General features: G+C 42.3%; 1 protein-coding gene and 1 long non-coding RNA gene across 10 annotated transcripts in view; one reads left to right on the forward strand and one right to left on the reverse strand.

Annotated features, from left to right (window-relative positions):
• Window positions 1-13,091: 13,091 nt before the first annotated feature.
• The window catches only part of LOC148647049 (uncharacterized), a 45,022-nt gene continuing 39,215 nt past the window's right edge, over window positions 13,092-18,898 (reverse strand). For 8 of the 9 annotated variants that reach the window (XR_015927569.1, XR_015927568.1, XR_015927566.1 and 5 more), the window contains 2 exons: window positions 14,627-14,862; window positions 13,092-14,477 (listed from right to left, as the gene is read on the reverse strand). The gene's annotated coding sequence lies outside the window, so the exon portion shown is untranslated. The remainder of the gene's footprint in view (window positions 14,478-14,626; window positions 14,863-18,898) is intronic. The other variant, XR_015927567.1, reaches the window with a different exon arrangement.
• LOC148647050 (uncharacterized) lies at window positions 14,858-15,541 on the forward strand. The gene is made up of 2 exons (XR_015927587.1): window positions 14,858-15,105; window positions 15,357-15,541. It is a non-coding gene; the product is annotated as an uncharacterized LOC148647050 (long non-coding RNA).

Consider the following 18,898-nt stretch of genomic DNA (forward strand, 5'->3'; position numbering starts at 1 on the left):
TATTCTATTGTTAAAAGATTATGCATGGATTTTTATGTAGAAGAAATCATAAGTTTATTGTGAGAAATGCAGTTCAATAATTTTAATGTGACAATGGTAGGATCCGAGGGGGCAGGTGCTATACTGTACCTATTTAGGATGCTCCTTCGATAGGCCAAGAGAGGGTTAGCTGATAGGGTCTGAGTGTGGTGAGACTCCTGGCTCTCAGGGGAAGTATTTGTGTATTTTTGTTCTATTTTGTTGTTTTCTTGCACTACATACTGTATAATTGTTTTGTTGGTTTGGGGGAAGCACTGTCCAAATAAACCACCACTTTTACACCTAAGTTCTCATACTATTTTGAATGAACTTGCTAGGGCACCCCTCCTGCCCTCCCTGTGACAAAATCAAAATCCTCATGCTCACTAAAAAGGCTCTATCTGGCTTGGCAGCTCAGTACTTGAGTTACTATCATGCTACTCCCTACCTCGCAACGTTCAGTCTTATAATTCTGTTCTCCTATTTGTCCCCCAAGTCCTTCTACACTCTTTGGGTGACAGGGCCATCTCCTGTTATGCTCCCAAGCTCTGAAACTCTATCTGTAAGGATATCAGAGAGTCACCTTCCCTAAACTCTTTCAAATTCAGACTAAAAACCTTCTTCTTTAGAAGAGTCTTAACTGGTTCTGTTATTTACTGTATTCAGTATCCCTATCGTTGTTTCCTCTCATTGTGTTCATATCTTGTGTAATTTCTTGTTGTTGTCATTCTGTAAAGTGCTTTGAGAAACCACTGAATATCAGATACAGTGTCAGATGTGACTCTCACACTTAAACTGATTGAAATGAGAAGTAAATGATCATTTCTAACACCAAAACAAACTTGTAGGTGCACCTGCAGTAGGTCCCAGCTGCAGCAGTGCAGTCACTGTGTAGTCCTGCTGAGGGAGGTTTTTGTATGAGTGTGTAACACTGTGTGGACAGAGCTCCATTGTTAAGACAGTGTTCACTCTGACAGTAATAATCTGCTGCATCTTCAGCCAGGACTCCTGTGATAGTCAGAGTGAAGTCAGTGCCCAGATGAAGATCGTGATGAAGGTCATTGTTGCATGCGTTCTGTTACCATGAAGCGCAGCTCTCAGTCAAGAAGGGCTAAACTCACAGGGCTATAAACACCCCCTGAGCACTGAAGCATTTGCTGCCAATGCAAAGTGGCTTTTTTATGCAAATAAATCTGGTGCAGCTCTTCCTTCTCAGTGATATTCCAACAGAAAAGTAACAGTGACTCTGTCTGTGTGAAGCCTGTGAAGAATGTGTTAATGTTTCCAAACATTAACATTTCCAAACAATGATCCAATGTCTGTGCAAAGCTACAGTATATACTGTAGTATAGTGTATATAACTTTAATAACATGATTTACTCAATAAAATAGTGTCTTGTTTTTTGGAAAAATCTATGACTGGAGAATGTAAATAATTTAGAAAACAATCCTTTCACTGGGAGTCAGAAGCACAAGAATAGCTAGAAGCAAACAGAGGATGTCTGGAGAGAAGCTCAGAGTTTGTCAATCTGCCATATTGAGAGAACCTGCTCCCATAGTGGAAAACCTCTTAATTCAAAATTCCAGCATTTATTCAGAATGTTTTTTGTTTCAGACTTTGTTCCTTAAAAACCCCATTAATCCTTTGTTTGAATGGTTTGATCTGGTAAGAGTTAAAAGTACAGATGAAATGTGCATTTATAAGCATGGTGATGTTGATTTAAAACATAACATAACATTATGAACCTAATTATCAGCAGCCATATCACCCTGCAACTCACAACAAGTGGCCACCCACTGAAACTACGCAGGTGTGAGCCTGGTCACTACCTGGATGGGAGACCTCCTTGGAAAAACTAAAGTTGCTGCTGGAAGAGGTGTTAGTGGGGCCAGCAGGGGGCGCTCACCCTGCGGTCCATGTGGGTCCTAATGCCCCAGTATAGTGACGGGGACACTGTAACGAACAGTTCTTTCCGGACCCTATGCGGACGACACAATCCGAAGAAGTGGGGAAACACTAGGAAAATGTCATGCAGGGATACGGGGCTGAAAACAGGGGGGCGTGTCCAAGGTGCGCTGGTGCACGGGGGAGGTGTGGCCGAGGCAAACAATCCAAAAGAGTAATCCATAGATGGAATCCAAAAACACAAGAGTAAGTCCATAGCCAGGAGATCCATCCAGACAAGGGAATTAAAAACACGAACCGGGTCGGAACCGGCGGACTAGGAACAGGAACAGAGGTTAAAACCTTAATGGGACCAGGCACTTCGAGGTCCCGGACTCGCACGGTACGGAAACCAGATGCAGAGCCAGGATGAGCGTCAGCGCCTGGCTTTTAAGGTGGGCTGGGAAAACGGATCAGGTGCACAGAATAAGTCTAAAGTGAAAGGGCTGGAGCACCCTTAAGGAGGGGGGACTATAATCGTGACAGACACTATACTGTAAACAGGCGCCGTCCTTCGGATGAAATGTAAAAACCGAGGTCCTGACTCTCTGTGGTCATTAAAAATCCCAGGGTGTTTCTTGAAAAGAGTAGGGGTGTAACCCCTGAGTCCTGCCCAAATTTCCCATTGGCTCTTACCAATCATGGCCTCCTAATAATCCCCATCTATGAATTGGCTTCATTACTCTGCTCTCCTCCTCACTAATAGCTGATGTGTGGAGAGCGTTCTGGCGCACTATGGCTGCCGTCGCATCATCCAGGTGGATGCTGCACATTGGTGGTGGTGGAGGGGAGTCCCCATTACCTGTAAAGTGCTTTGAGTGGAGTGTCCAGAAAAGCGCTTTATAAGTGTAAGAAATTATTATTATTATTATTATTATTATTATTATTATTATTATAACCTGTGTGATGCAACCCAGCCTCCCAAGATCTCTCCTCATATGAATTACAGCAGCACAGCTCCATCCTCCTTATCAATGACAGTCAGGGAGTAAATGTGAGGAGGAGACATTCACTCCTTCATGCTTGAAATTTTATCTAGATGCCTTTACTCCTCTGTACTAAATGTGTAATAGGGACAGATTTCCCCCTGCAGGAGATTGTACCTGTTATGTTAACAACACACCACTAGGGGGAGGAAAGGCACAGGAGCACAACATTCTGTCAGTGTGCATTACAGGCATTGTATTAACATACACTCAGTGGAGCTCAGCAGGCAGTAATTTACTCAAAAACTCCACACTGACATGCATTGTTGTTTAATGTTTTCATGTTTACTTGCTGGCTCCTTATGAACGTAAGGGCTAAATACAACCTTGACCTTTTTGTATGTTTGTGGTGGGACATACAACCAGTCCAGGAAGAAATCTCACTGAGCTTCTCCATTACCCACTGTCCATGTGTGCATGATGTTTAGTCCTGTTATACCTGCTGTTAGTGAGAGAAAAATAATAATAAAAATAATAATGTAGTGACTCCGGGAAATAAAGGACTACGTTCCTATTTGGATGCACAGGTACCACTTTATTTCGGACCTCCATCCACCAGCAAGAGCAACACAGACCATAAAAATTATTGAACAAAGGGTTGAATACACGAGAGCAGCAATGGGAAAAAGGCACACAAGGTTAGGGTGGCCATTCCCAGTGGCGATTCCCAACCTGTACTGCGATGAGCAGCTGCTAAGGCGTCCCACTAGGGTGCCACATCAGTAATAAAGAATTTTTTGATTATGGATATTGTCACCCTGATCTTTATTATAAAAATCTATTTTACACCCCATAGATAGATCCATATTGTTCTGATTTAATTGTGAATTGTTTATACTCGAGTGTTCAAGGCCAGCAGTCTGCTACCAGTGTGTGTAAAAGAGCCAGTGAAGTTCAGGTTAGGAATCAATAAGATCTCTGACAGAGCCTCACAGTGAGCTCACTGCAGGCTCTCTGAGAGTCCGGAGCCCAATGGAGTAGGATTTCTCTGCCAGCCTCAGGATTTGAACCAGCAACTTTTCAGCCACAGAGCCACCGCACCGCCCCAGTTTCCAGTGATGTGATCCTGGGATTGTTATTTGCATGTGTTGTAACAGAAAGAATAAGGTTCTGGATCCCGAGATGAAGTTAAACAGATGAGTTTATTGCATGCAAGGAACAATAAAGCCGAAGTCTTGTTTCCCGCAAGAAACAACAAAACTGAAGTATTCTTCAAAGTGCCGGTACAAACTTTAACTTTATATAGTCCTTCCTTGCTGCTCTGACGTCATTCGTTCTTATGGTAAAGAGGGGGGTCATGGTATTTGGCCAGTTAAGAGACCCTGGCCAAATGGTCAGTTTAAGATTACGCACCCAGGGGGTTCCTAGCTCGCATCTGGAATTCTTATCAGTTAACCCCCTTTCCTGCCATAAACTCCAGCTTGTTGTTTAGAAGTCTAAACCTTATACAGAAAAGGATTTAATTTAAACCAGTCTTCACATCTTTCTTCATTCACCCCTTATAAAATATGGCATACGTCAGTGCAGCCTATTTTTTACACAAACAATGTCAGGGCAGATCTTTCCTTTCTAGGTGAATAGGCATGCATTGTCATGACATTGTGCGTTCCACGGTTATAGCTGTGATACAGATGTGATACATGTTTTTGTGCACGTGATGGTTACAATCATACATATGAAACTATCTTAATCCTACAAATAAATAAATTCTTACCCCAGGACCCAAACGCAGACCTCAGCCATGTGGAGATCTATCGTCAGGATCTTGGAATAGCAATATTAACCCAACTCTGATTATCATTTTTTGGCTGATACATATGCCAACACCCGGAATGTATTGATACCATATCCCCAGTAATGCTCCTCAGGCTTAACAAGCACACTGTTGGTCCACCTTAGGAAGCATCAGACACAGAAATGGTAACATCCTTCTTTCTGTTCACTCAGTCTCTGGTGCCGTGGCTCGGTGAAAGTGCAATGCGTGGGTCCAGCGATCTCATCCTGTCACTCAGATGGCACAGTCAGTAGTTAGTGGCACTTGATATTCCCTCCCAGCAGGATTGCAACGTCTGGCAGCATATCTCTTCTTCACCTACACCCACTAGCCAGGTATCCGGTCGTGTCTCCCCTCTACTGGAGGTCCCCAATCGTCCAGCACCTGTTCATGAGCCCTATGCACCGCTTCAGTTAACAAACCTACAATACTGTAATAGAGAGTTAGTAAATTCAACAGTCCATTAGCCAAACTTGGCCTCCAGGGAGTTTCTTTGGCTGCCCGTGATGATCTCAAACTGGCTCAATCTCACAGTTCCGTTTGCTCCAGCCCGCAAACTGCACAGGACCGCAGGTAGAGCATCTACCCACAGTGTTCCTTCAGTTGATATTTCATTTGTTGCTCTTTTAGACTGTGGGTGATGGGAGCAATGTGTCTTCCACCTTACCCCTAGTGAGGCGATTACAGCCTGTCACACCTTCCCAGTGTAGTATGCCCCTAGATCAGTATCCAAGGGGCAGGGCAGTCCGCACCACGGGATCATCTTTGTCATACACCTGGGTATCGGCCAGCATGAATTTCTGGCTACAAAATGGCATTGGGCTGTGAGAGTATGCAGGGCATCTGGTGTGCTGACGGCCCCACACCCCATCATCATACAACCCCACATTCTTTTCACATTTTTTCTAACCACATCTATTAAAGGCCTGAACCTGAATTCTCCCTTTTCCCCAATAGAGGTTTCACAGAGGTCTCAAACTCCTGCGTTCTCAGTGCCGCTCATCTGACATCTGCATCTGCTCAGTTGTTACCTTGAGTTACCGGAATTATTTATTTATTGTGTTATTTACACCTTACTTCAGCTGCTTCAGTCGGCAGCTGTAGAATTACAAATCAGTTCAGAGACAAATCCAGTATTCTTAACTGGAGTTCCTGCCGTTGTTAGAGAATCCTATTTCTCCATAGCCATCCAGAATTGTGGCCTACATGCAACAAATACATACATTATATACATTTATAGTAACCCTTTCTTTTTACAATCTTCCATCAGGGCTCTAAACTGGCTTGCTGCGCTGAGGCAGTGGAGGGGCATTTTTCCGATCGTTAGCACCTTGAATTCTGTTGTAACAGCTCAGCCTGTTCTCTGTTCTCCCTCATGCATCAGAGAGGACCCATCAGTAAACAGTATTACATTTACAGTCCCCCACCTTTTGGCTACAGCATCTAATGGTATAATAGTGCCTACCTCCATGCTCCTGCGTAAGCACAGCTGCCCAGGACCCTTTTTCCACACTTACATACAAAGAAATGGTTGATCCATCTGAGGAAACCCCAATCTCAGCACCTGTAACAGAGCTTGTTTCAAATTATTACAGGCGGCTTTTGCTGCTGGAACCAAGGCAATCTTGTCCTTGTACTGCACTCCCCTCTAAAGCAGATCTGTTAAGAGTTGTGCTCACCCCATAAAAACATTGCACCCAGGCCCTGTTAAAATTACACAATGCTAGACACAAAAGGGCCTTATCATAACTGCTTACTATTAGACACTCTAAACCTGAAGCAACTCACACTTGTGGGTTTCCTCGACAGGGGAAGCACTCAGAATATACTCAACATACTGAGTGATCACAGTCAGTTGAAGCCACGTAATACCCTGTTCTGGATAGTCATTCCTTGTAATGCATAATATTCCAACCCAATAGATCTGGGATAAACCACCCACATTCGAGTGATAAGTGCACGTGAATGTTAAAATCTGGTACACAGCAAGTAAAACTTGCTGCCTCAATACTCCTGTGGCCTCCTGCCATCTCCCCATGTACATTACTCTATAGCACACTGTTGAACAGAGTAGTGAAACAAGCATGACAGTAGTGCTCCGGTATCCTGTAGCGGCGAGGCTTATTAATAAGAAAGAATTAAGTGTTTCTGAGCTTTCCCAAATTAGGCCTCATCTCTCTGTTCATCTCTGTGGTGCAGCCACAGAGAAACTATTCATGCAGGCTGATTTAAAGTTCCTTTGATAAAGGACAGCTCCCAAAGGGGGATGCACTTAGCTAAGCCTGGCTATCATGATCAATGGTCATCCATTGGCGCCTATCTGTCTAGGGAGTGCCAGACGGACATCTGGAGTGCATTCCTAAGTGTCAGGAGTAAGTGACTCATATCTCACCTTGATCAATCAATCAGGGACTGGTAGGGCCGAGTAACCCACGTGGGACTCTGATGCCCATGGAACTTTCAGCCAATCAACGAGCTGAAGTTCCTCCAGGTAAAAACAGGCAACACAGAGAGCCTGAGAGATTCAGAAGAGATTCAGTAAGATTCAGGAGAATTCTGTGGACTTTTCTAAAGGGAATTCAAAGGAGAATTCCAGGGCAGGACGGCCCAGGAGCAGAAGGCTCCCAAGGGCAGGACATTCTCGCAGCGCGCCTCCTGACCATCCTGAGACTCAGCCCGGACAACCACGGAACGGCCAGTGTGTCCGAGTGCCAGAACTTTCCTTTGTTCTAAGAGTCTAGAGCGGAGGTTGCCAGAGAGTAACCAGAGGATCCACCCGAGGTTAGCACCAGCAGCAGGCCTCGTGAACAGGTCAGAACTGTGGACAACTGAATCACTATTCAGAACTAGCTCTTCATCAGGAACGAACCGGTCCTCTTCCTGACTTGCTGGGACCCACAGTCATCTTTTCTCCTGTGCACAAACTTTGCTAGTTAAAGCCAACACTAACTAGCCGGTCAGTGAGCATCAGCAGCGCACCGTCGCAAGCCGCACAGCACAGCCTGGCACGGAGCCAGAGAGCGCGGATTGGACAGCAACAGCCTGCAACTGTTTCTTTGAGTCCGCAGCAGATCTGAATCCCCAGAGATTGGATGAGTATTCAACTTCACTGCATTACTGCTCGAGAATTCAATTGTTATCCCAACCAGTTGATATCAATTTAATTCCTAAGACTTATGTACTTGTTTTGAGTATCTAATGTAGAAGTTATAACCAAGTTCATTTACGAAACGGTCTTAATGAATGATATACTGAACGTATGTCCTCTTGATATGTGTAACACTTCGTAACTGACTGAATATATACCTTTTGTATTCTGATAACCCTCTCGATAAGATCTGTTAGTTTTACATGCATATTCTATGTATTAATAAATGTATCCTCGTGTATTAGTACCTGTGTGTGTGCGTTGTTTGAGTTATGTCGCATGGTTGGATTCTAAAGCCATCAAAAGAATCAATTTTGTGATTTACTGTTACAATTAATGATTGTACCAGTAAATGCCCAAACCCTACAGAACTGGTGCCTTCAGAGAGCACACTACATTTAATATGGCAACGTTACATATTTGGCATCCCTGGGCCGGCTATGACTACAATCCCATAACAGAGAAACCGACATCCCATTTACAGTACATATTAGGTTTAACTTCTTTTATGCACTGGACTGGGACAGATTTAGGGAGGCTACAAGGGATTAACAGGATCTAATCTTTAGGTAAACAGATCTCTCACAAGACTGTTTATTCTCCCCAGACAGAGCTCTTAGCAGGGTGGTCAATTTTTCACCGTTCTTCCCTGTCAGTTGAACCACAGGGCAGGTCCCTGCTTCCTTCATCTTGCATCCTTCTGCAGTATCTGGTTTCAAACCATTCAAATAAATTCAACTTTTGGTTCACATATTACAACTTATTGTATATAAATACAAAAACTTTATCTAACTCCTTTTTAAGTCCACCTGTACTGTACTTATACATTTAAGAAGCTCTCATATTTTCCAATCTCTTTAAGTTGATTTTCGTCAAGTCAGTCCCGCTGGCTAAACACACTCGCACCGTCATTTAATATACCAAAACTCAAAGTTACACACATACATGCCAGCACACAAATTCATAAAACACACATACACATCGAGAATATATTTTTTCTCTTCTTTAGCCCACCGGTCAATATCTTCCGGTTTTGGATTTGATCGTATGGGGGATCAGGGAAGGTAGGTGCGAGTGCGTATCCCCTCGACAGTGTGCGAGACAGTTAGAGTGACGCTGTCATCAACAGCACCAGCCCCTGCTACATCAAGTCCTTTCCCACTTCGGGTGAGAGTACAGATCTGCGCGCGCCCTTCCTTTAAGAGGGGAGTCCCTGTTCCGTCTCTATCACACTCGCACCAGGTGTCATCCCACTCAGACCCCCCATCTCCATATGGTCACTGTGGGAATTGATCCCAGTTATTTTCGTTTACTGCCTGTTTGTTCCCCTATAGGAGAGCAGGATATAATTTAATTGACAGTTGTAACACATTAACTAGTGCAGTGCGACCAGGAACTAATTCTTCCTTTAGTTTCTGATTCTCCTGCACTGCCTCTTTTCACTTTTGTTCATACTCTTTCGTAACGAGTAAAAGTATATTTTCTTTCATTTATTTTGGGTGTTTTTTCCGTAAACACACTTTTTCGTGATCACTTTCCAATTTCTCTTTCTTTTTTTTTCCCCTCATGTATCTGCCACCACTGGTACCGGCCGCGCACCAGGGTGGCAGCTACATCCTTGTGCTTTTGCCAATACTCATATGCTTTCTTTACAGGCGTGTTCACCTCAAACTCCCTCTGACAAACTCAGCTTTTCCCATATTTTTCCTTCTTTTCTGTCAACTTGCACTTTTCCCTTATATAAATGGACCCTTCCACCACTTTCTCAAACCACCTGTTAGCACACATGTTCGGTCTCTTTAAGAGTTACTTTGTCGTGTGAGGTAACAGCTCATACAGTAGGGGGATGCTTTCACTTGAAAAACCTGTGCATCTCTGCACTTATTCAACTATGGGCGTCTGTTACCTCCAGATCTAAATGCCTCTCAGAGCCTTTAGAGAGGACTTACACTGCACTGTTCACAGGCAAGGAACGAGACCTCGAAGACCCCCTTCCTTGATCAGTAATTTACCATCCCCAGAACGCCAGCATCACTGCTTTTGCCCCGGGGTGGACTTACACACTGAGCTCAATCAGGGCGATTCTCGGGTCTCAATGTCCTTTAAATCCTGCTACTTAGTGCTTTGCTCTTTTATTAAGAGGTGTGTTTATGTATCATGTGTGTGTATACAGTATGTTCACAAACAAGAAATACACTAGAAACATACATCTATATCCTTGTCTCTGCTGCTCCCTTTAAACAGAGGAAAATACGAAAAACATACATGTATCATCTACGTCTTTCCTGTTCCTTTTTAAACAAAACAAAACCACGCCACGCCTATCCGTGCACGATCAAAGCGTAGCTACTCTCAGGACCCAATCCTGAATTATACGTGCATTCAAAGCACCACTCAAGCCTTAGAACTCCGGGCGCAATTAAGGCCCACACCAGTCCTGGATTACGTGCCTACCTTAAGGCACCACTCAGCTTCAGAACCCCGGGGCACAATTAAGGCCCACACCGATCCTAAGCCTCACGGTAAAGGTCCAAACCCGTTCAAAAGCCCCATGCAATTAAGGCATATACCCGACACCAATTTCATACGTGCAATTAAGGCATACACCCGACACCAGTTTCATACTGACGTGCAATTAAGGCATACACCCGACACCAGTTTCATACGTGCAATTAAGGCATACACCTGACACCAGTTTCATACGTGCAATTAAAGCATACACCCGACACCAGTTTCGAACGCCTGTACACAATACCGCGAATCACCGCCTGCCAGACCAAATTCTGGGCTTACAGCAAACCACCCATTACATACACCAGTGTCTTCCCCGGGCCAGAGGTATCCAGGAACTCACGTTTACTCCGTCATCTCGGGCGATTCTCGCGGGGAGCAGAGACTTCCCAATCGGTCAGAGAGAGTCGGGACTTTTTTTTTAAAAAGAGGAGTCCTTCCCTCTTAATAATGTGAGCGCTGACCGTTTCTCCTGCCGATGGGAAGTTCTGCATCTTCTGGAGCATCCGCCGACTACGCCAAAATTGTTGTAACAGAAAGATTAAGGTTCTGGATCCCGCTTGTTGTTTAGAAGTCTAAACCTCATACAGAAAAGGATTTAATTTAAACCAGTCTTCACATCTTTCTTCACGTTAGTCTGTTTGATCTCCCTGGGTTTTTGTGGGTTTCCTCCAGGTGCTCAAATTTGCTCCCAATTTCCAAAGACATACTGGTAGGTTGAATGGCTTCTGGGAAAACTGGCCCTGTTGTGACTGTGTGTCTGTGTGTGATGGACTAGCATCCTATCTGGGATGTATCCTGACTTGTGCTTGTTGCTTGCTGGGATAGGCTCTGACTCCCCAGCGGGGAATACTTTTGTCCTGTATTAGGATTAGTCAATTGAGAACAAATTCTATTTGCAATGATAACCAAGAGACTTGTTAATATAGCAGGGTGTGAATTAGATACGTTTTGGTCAAGGGTACAAGTGCAGACTCCTCCTGAGACCTTAACCTATTGGCTTTCTCTTCACTGTCCTTTTTATTGAAAAGTGTGAGCTTCATCTATATGTGTTGCATTAAATTAAATTTGATGTAATTTTGGGGTGTTTCCTTTTTATGTGAAATAACAATGGAAACTATTATTGATGGTTATCAATAATTATTAATTGACAATAATTAATTATTATCTGTTGGGAAATATTCCCTTAAAGCCAAGCCCTCAATTTGAGCCCTTGAGTACAGAATGTAGATCGCCTGTCCTATCAGTCTTATCCATCTTCTCAAAGATGACAGGACAGAGCACAAACTATCAGCTGCAGATTATACATACTGAGCTGGAGAGTCAGCAGTCAAACACTGGACAGCAGCTTCTAACCAGTGAACAGATTTAATGTTTCTTTCAGTCTCCATCTAAGTGTGACTTTGTTTAGTTAATCTGCAGTAGAGTAATTAGTGCACATGAATATTAATAATTGTCTAGAGTCTTTAAAAGGGACCTGTAAGCTGTTCTATGTGCCAGAGAAAGAGAGACAGATTCTCAGAGCAGGTAGAAGAGAGTTAAACCCAGCCCTTGTGTTATGATGAAGACAGCAGTGTTAGAGGGAGAGTAGCCCCTGGAGACTCTTCTCCATCTGGGCTGTCCTGCCCTGGCCCACCTGCAGGGCTCATCCTGTCTGTCCAAATCCTCCCATCAGCAGCTTTAGTTTCTCGCCTCATCTTGCGATTTTGTAGCCAAAAATACCCCAGGGGTAGTCTTAACTGAGTGAGAAGTCTGTGGGTGAGCCGAGTTACTCTAGGAGAAGAGTGTGTGTAAGCAGAGTTACTGTAGGAGAAGAGTGTGAATGAGAATTTTACTGTAGGAGAAAAGTGTGAGTGGGCAGAGTTACTGGAAGAGAAAAGTGAGAGTGGGCAGAGTTACTGGAAGAGAAGAGTGTGAGTGGGCAGAGTTATCGTAGGATAAGAGTGTGTGAGTAGATTTACTGTAGGAGAAGAGTGTGAGTGAGAAATGTACTGTAGGAGAAGATTGTGTGAGTAGATTTACTGTAGGAGAAGAGTGTGTGTGAGCAGAGTTACTGTAGGAGAGGAGTGTGTGTGAGCAGAGTTACTGTAGGAGAAGAGTGTGTGTGAGCAGAGTTACTGTAGAAGAAGAGTGTGTGTGAGCAAAGTTACTGTAGGAGAAGCATGTGAGTAGATTTACTGTAGGAGAAGCAGCAGCACTCATCTGTCGTGTGGAAGAACTGGAGGAGTTGATGGCATCAAGTAGTCTGGCATTCTAATACACCTGAAATGAGCTTCTCTGAGTGTCAGAGCAGCTTTTTAAGAAAAGCACAGCAGTTACAGAACAATACTGCCCCATAGATGTATAATATCTAGAGTGATGCATACCTAAAACTGATTTATAACTAATAAGAAAGCAATATATTAAATTGATGGTAGTGTTAGTATTTAAAAAAAAATGTTAGTTCTACCAGCACAAGAATCAGAAAAAAAGACCATCTACAACACAGACACACAACACAAAGAGATACACAGAGATTATAGAAACTTGTAAACATCTATACAAAACGCAAATACACACTCACATCCCACACATTCCAGACACTAGATAGACTAACAGCTTCTTTCACTGAGAGAAGTTGTGTATTTGCTCTTGGGATGAGTGATCGGGCATGAAAATGGCTGTTGGTCTTTCAGTTCAGCTTGCCATCAGGAATTAGAAACAGCAGGATCAAATTTTAAGAAAACATTTTATTTTTGAGGAAACATGCACTTGCTAATATCACTATTGTATAATGTCATGTCTATCTTTGACTATGCAGGCTTTGACATGATAACTGCAATACTCATCTGCAGACTTACTATATAGTGTAATGTTTATATTTGTAAAATGTCCAGGTGATGTAAAATTAATAAAATCTGAGATTATGCAAAATCTTAGTATTGCAAAAGGCATTAAAACCTGAGTCAACTTATGCTTAAACATTAGAAAATTTCACAGGGCAGCCAGAAAGACTTAGATGTGTGTGTGAAAGCTGCTTAAACAGTGCCCTCCAGTGCTGACTGCAGGTCAGTATCAGCCTGTATTGTGTGGAGAGGCTGTTGGACCTTCACTACTCGCACAACAGATGTTACGACTGTGAGATATTTAGATACAAGAGAAGTGTAGCCGGACTACTGTCCCTGTGGAGTGAAAGAATTGTTTTTCCCCAAACTGATCTTTAAATTACTTAAAGTAACAAATCTCCTGCTTTAATACCACCTGATCAGAATGAAACACTGGTATCTAGAAACTAAGATCTAATTTTTTAATGCATTAGGCTTTGTGGAAAACTTTCTGAATCAACAAGAAGTGGTTGAAACATGCAGCTCACTTGTCATCATTATCTTCAAGATGATTTTTCAAAAGAACAAAAATATCCTTATTTCAATTACTTTAAAGTTTATGAACTGACTTTGATACACAAAGTGGAGAACAAATGACATTAAACTGGATGAGTGATGGGTTTTTAAAGTGGATTCTTCTATTGAGGGAGGAATTTAGTGTATAATCTCTACGTTTTCAATAATTTTAGTGGAAAAAAACAGTTCCATCAAGAAACTAAGAAACGGCAACACTAACCTAACTGAATTCAAATAATTGTCTGAGATTTCCAGTGTGTTTGTGTGCAACTCCACAGGCTGTGTCCTGTGTCTTTGCCTTCACCCTCAGCACTTGCAGTACTGTAGGTCCCAGCTGCAGCAGTGCAGTCACTGTGCAGTCCTGCTGAGGGAGGTTTTTGTACGGGTGTGTAACACTGTGTGAAAACATTACCACTGTGGTAACTCTGACAATAATAATCTGAAGCATCTTCAGCCTGGACTCCTGTGATGGTCAGAGTGAAGTCAGTCCCAGATCCACTGCCACTGAAACGCTCTGGGATCCCAGTCTGACGGTTAGTTGCTCCATAGATCAGGAGTTTAGGAGCTTCTCCAGTTTTGTGTTGATACCAGGCTAGTAAGTGCTTAGAGTTATAAATGTACACTGCAGAACTGGTCTTACAGCTCAGAGTGAGTGTCTGTCCAGGAGCAGTAGATATTAGTGGAGTCTGAGTCACAGTAATCTGTCCACTGGATTCTGAAAAGGAAAGATAAAACAACCTATGAGGAGGAAAAAACTAAAATTATTTTATAAGGTATTTTTTATGATTTCACTGTTTTCATGCTATACTCTGTTCATTTTAGATATCTTATTTCTAAAATAATTTCAAACCCATTCATTCATACCCTGAACCCAGATGAGGAGTGTCCAGATGAAGATGGTGATGAAGGTCATTGTTGCTGTGGGTTCGGTTGCCATGAAGCGCAGCTCTCAGTCAAGAAGTGTTAAACTCACAGGGCTATAAACACTCCCAGAGCACTGAAGCATTTGCTGCCAATGCAAAGTGTCTCTTCTATGCAAATCATCTTCCTGGGTTCAGCAGCACTTGTAGCCAGTCAGTGCTGGAAACACAGGCTTGGTGCTGTGTGTTTTGACAAAACAAGATGAGCAGTTTTAGCATTAACATTCCCAGGACAGCAGGACTGGAGAGAGAACAGCTTTATATGGAGCAGAGGATGAGACCAGCTGAGTCCTTATTCTACTCAATACAGCTGGAATGGGGTGTCAAGAGTCTGGTTAAAGCAGCACTTGGCTCTGTGTGTTCAGACACAGCAGGACTATGAGGCTAAATTGAATAACTATGTACCAGGGATTTAAACATGGGGTAAATAGTTTTATATTTAATTTGTCAATATTTGACATTAATCAATGTCCTCACAGCATTCACATAGCAGTGATTATATTTCTTCTCATTTAAAGCATTTTGTTTGCAGAGGTGAAGAGTGAGATGCTGAATACTTGTGACAACTCTGATATTCAAGTTGTTCATTTCCCTGCTCTGAAGAAGGGAGCCCTCTGGTGCGCTTTGTTTTTGAAATGATCAAAAAATTGTAACGCTTACCTTGTTATACCTAGGTAATTAAGGCATGGGTAAACACATCTTATAAGACCACAGAGAGGAGAGAAGAGGCGAGAGACAGCAAGAAGAGAGAGGACAGGGGAGAAGGACAAGAAAAGGAGAAGCAGGAAAGTAGAGAGAGGAGAGACCACAAGAGAGGAGTTGGAACTTGCTTGCAACAGGCGAGAGCCCCTACTTCATGATCATCCAAACAAAACCTGACTGGAGCTAAGTATTTGAACCTTGCAAGAGAAAGCATGATATTCTGTGTTTCTAGGGAACTTGGGTTTCCTGGGTAAAAGATACCTCATTCTTTCCTGAGAGATAGGGTCCCAATTATTTTGTGGCACTGGGGTGCAGAGACAGATTTAACTGCAGGTTGTATTGCATCTTTTAAGAAGGCAGCTTATCTTTTATGTGGCCTCTGTAGGCATTAAAAGTAATACTTAGTAGAAGTCTGGGGTTTTTTTGGGTGATTAGAATGTTAGGCCTCTGAAATGCCTTGTTTGTACATAGTGTAAACATAGTAACTTGTGTTATGTTGTGTGTTTGTCTTTATAATCATTAATAATACGTATTTGTTCAACCAAGTGTGTCTGGATTATTAATCTTTTCACCAAACCTGTGTCAAAGAATTCACCGCTAATGACCAGCTTCCCAAAAATTCCCATTTTTCACAATTTTCAGAACCCCCCATTTGGAACAATATTATAACAATATGTCTCATAGGCAGATATGGACTTTGAAAGAAATTATGCTATTACGTCCCAGTGTGTGTCATGTGTGTTTTTGTTGCCATGTTCCACACTTCCTTACTTTGGTTGTTCTCCCTCCCCATTGGTTCATTAATTCATTCACTTTGCCGTATACCTGTACGTCATCAATCAGCTTCTCAGCCAATCAGAACTCAACGTTTTCAGTATTTAACTTGGAGGTTTTCAGAATAAAGGGGCCTTTCGATTGACTTTGGTTCTGCTCGTCTCAGCTTCGCTTCAATTTCGCTTCGCTTCTCGTTTTGCTTCGGCTTCATTTCTCTTGTATTTTTGTATAGCTTCAGTTGGTTTGTGTCATCTCCTCATACTTTCGTTTGTTTGTATTATCTTTACTTCGCCATTACCTTGCCCAAACGTCTTATATCAACCTCTGTGCTCTTTTGTACCCTATTCCTTGTCTACTCTCGTTTTCTCTTATTTGTATTCGTAGGTTACTTGTGTATTTGTGTTAGCTTTTGTGTAAAGGGGTAGTTTAGGTCGTCTGGTACATTGTGCACACATAGTTAGTCTCTGTATTAGTAACACTAGTTTAGGATGGGTGAGTGCCTTTTATCTTGTATGGTTTTGGGTAGTTAGTGAAGGTTTAGCTAGGGCATTAGAAGACGCCGAAGACCAAGTGTTTCGGGTTTTGTTTTGGTAGTTAGGTCAGCTTTCCCTCACTTTATTAGCCAGTTGGATTTTATTTGTTGTTTTCTTTCCTTTGGCACTGCTCAATTCAATTTCCCTGTGTTGTTATTGTGTCCTGTAATTATACCAGTCATTTATTCACTTTAAAATAAATCTCTTTTGCATCAACCTTGTTGTCACGCTTCCTAAGTCCCTTACCAGAAACCCACCTGCATCCAAATCCATCCTAAATGTTACACCCTTTTAGCCCTAGACACGTGGGGTTGTAACATATGCTTAGAAAAATGTGTTCCAAAATACAGATTGTAAATGGAAGATTGTGCTAAAAAGTGAGGAGGTTAGTTATACACAGCGTAAACAGAGTGGGAGTTAGCTCTTACTGGAGAATTTAGAGAACTTTATAGAATTCAGTTGTATATCCATCACTTGCCTGGGCATTTGCCTGTCTTAATGTTTTTAAGTGTAGTTTTAAATTCATCTTTAGTTATCGGAGAAAGAGGGATGTTATTCTGATCTTAATTAATTAAGCTTTTAAAAGTATGATTTAGTTTTACCAACCATACCCTTTACATCATTTGTACTGTATAAATCTTGATAGAATTTGGCAAATAATCTTGAACTATTTTGGTTCTTCTAGTAATTGATTGTTTTGACTTTTATCTTGTATTTATAATAATAATGCCTGATTTTTTTTTAAAAATGTTCTTTAACCAATTCTGTTCCTGATAAATGTTCTTTGTTCTTTTGAAAGCTAGATGTTTAGCAGCCCTTTGGCCACTTTAATAATATTTCAGTTTAGTAAGAACCAGGGGTTTCTCACCATGTACTGTTAGCAACTCTTCCAAATGCCTTCCTCGCTCTGATTTAAGGTATTAATCCATCCATTTTCTAAATACTACTTCTAATTCAGAGTATCAGGGGAGCCATACTCTATCCTGGCAAGCACAAGGAAAGATACGCACTAGAAGGTACACCAGCCCATCGCATGACACACACACAAACACAGATCCATGCGTACTCACAGCAGGGCTAATTTTCCCAGAAGCCAATTCACCTACCCCATGCCCTTGGATTGTGGGTGGAAACAACAGGAAATGCAGGAAGAAAATACAGACTCCCCACAGATAGCAGCCCTGTTCTGGAATTGAACCCAAGGCACTCTATCAATGTGCTGCCAGTCTCTGATATTCGAAGAGTTATTTTCCTGCCCATGGGGAGTGTTCCCTCTAGAGGTATCTGATGTTAATTTACTGAAAATATTAAGGGAAGATTTGGTAAATTATAATTACAGTCTATTCCCAGTGCTCTCACAATGAGGGAGCATGCATTTATTAATTTTAATTTCCTACTCTGTCTTAGTCCAAGTCCACAAGGTGCAAGATGAGCAGTTTAGCATTATTAACTCCCAGGAAAGCAGGACTGGAAAGAGAGTAGCTTTATAAGCAGCAGAGGATGAGACACAATCAGCTGAGCCCATATTCCACTCAACACAGCTGGAACGGAGTGGAGTGTGGGGACTCTGTAATTGGGCTGTGTGTTCAGATACAGCAGGTTCACTAACAGCTCTGACATTAGCACCCCCTGGACAAGAGGTAGCTTAAAAAGAGTCCAAATCTTAAATGCAGAATTTAATGGACATACAGTATGAACCGTTCTGTAGTAGTATGTTAATCCAACAGCAGTAATTTCATTGTTTCCTCACTGACTCCAGTAATCCCAGGGACTCTAGGTTTGATGCAGAGAGATTTTTAGGCCCTGTATCATCTTAGTTGAGCTCCTATGAGTTATTTTAAGTCCTTTATTCATGATCTCCATCCATATGTAATTTCATCAAGACTCCTGCCTGCCTCATGTTTCTGTGTTAAGAGGCTCAGAGTGTCATGACATTGGATTTCTTGTCTATTTGGGAGCAACTTGTAATTCACTCTTGATTCTTCATACTGTGGAACAGCCCTGAGAAGCAGGAGGTAAGGGAAGAAGAGGCGATGTGATGGGATTAATTGAAATATTAATTAAATGTAAAATAAATTGCTAATAAACCGCTGGAAGGAAACAGTCTGGTCTGTTCTGCACTCACTGGGTCTCTCAACGGGGAACTGGGCAGGATTAATCCCTGAAGAGGGCCCCAGAATTTAGAGAGGTCCATGAGATGTGCTTAA

The sequence above is a fragment of the Lepisosteus platostomus genome, chromosome 16, assembly GCF_059453375.1.
Source record: "Lepisosteus platostomus isolate fLepPlt1 chromosome 16, fLepPlt1.hap1, whole genome shotgun sequence".
Classification (NCBI taxonomy): Eukaryota; Metazoa; Chordata; class Actinopteri; order Semionotiformes; family Lepisosteidae; genus Lepisosteus; species Lepisosteus platostomus.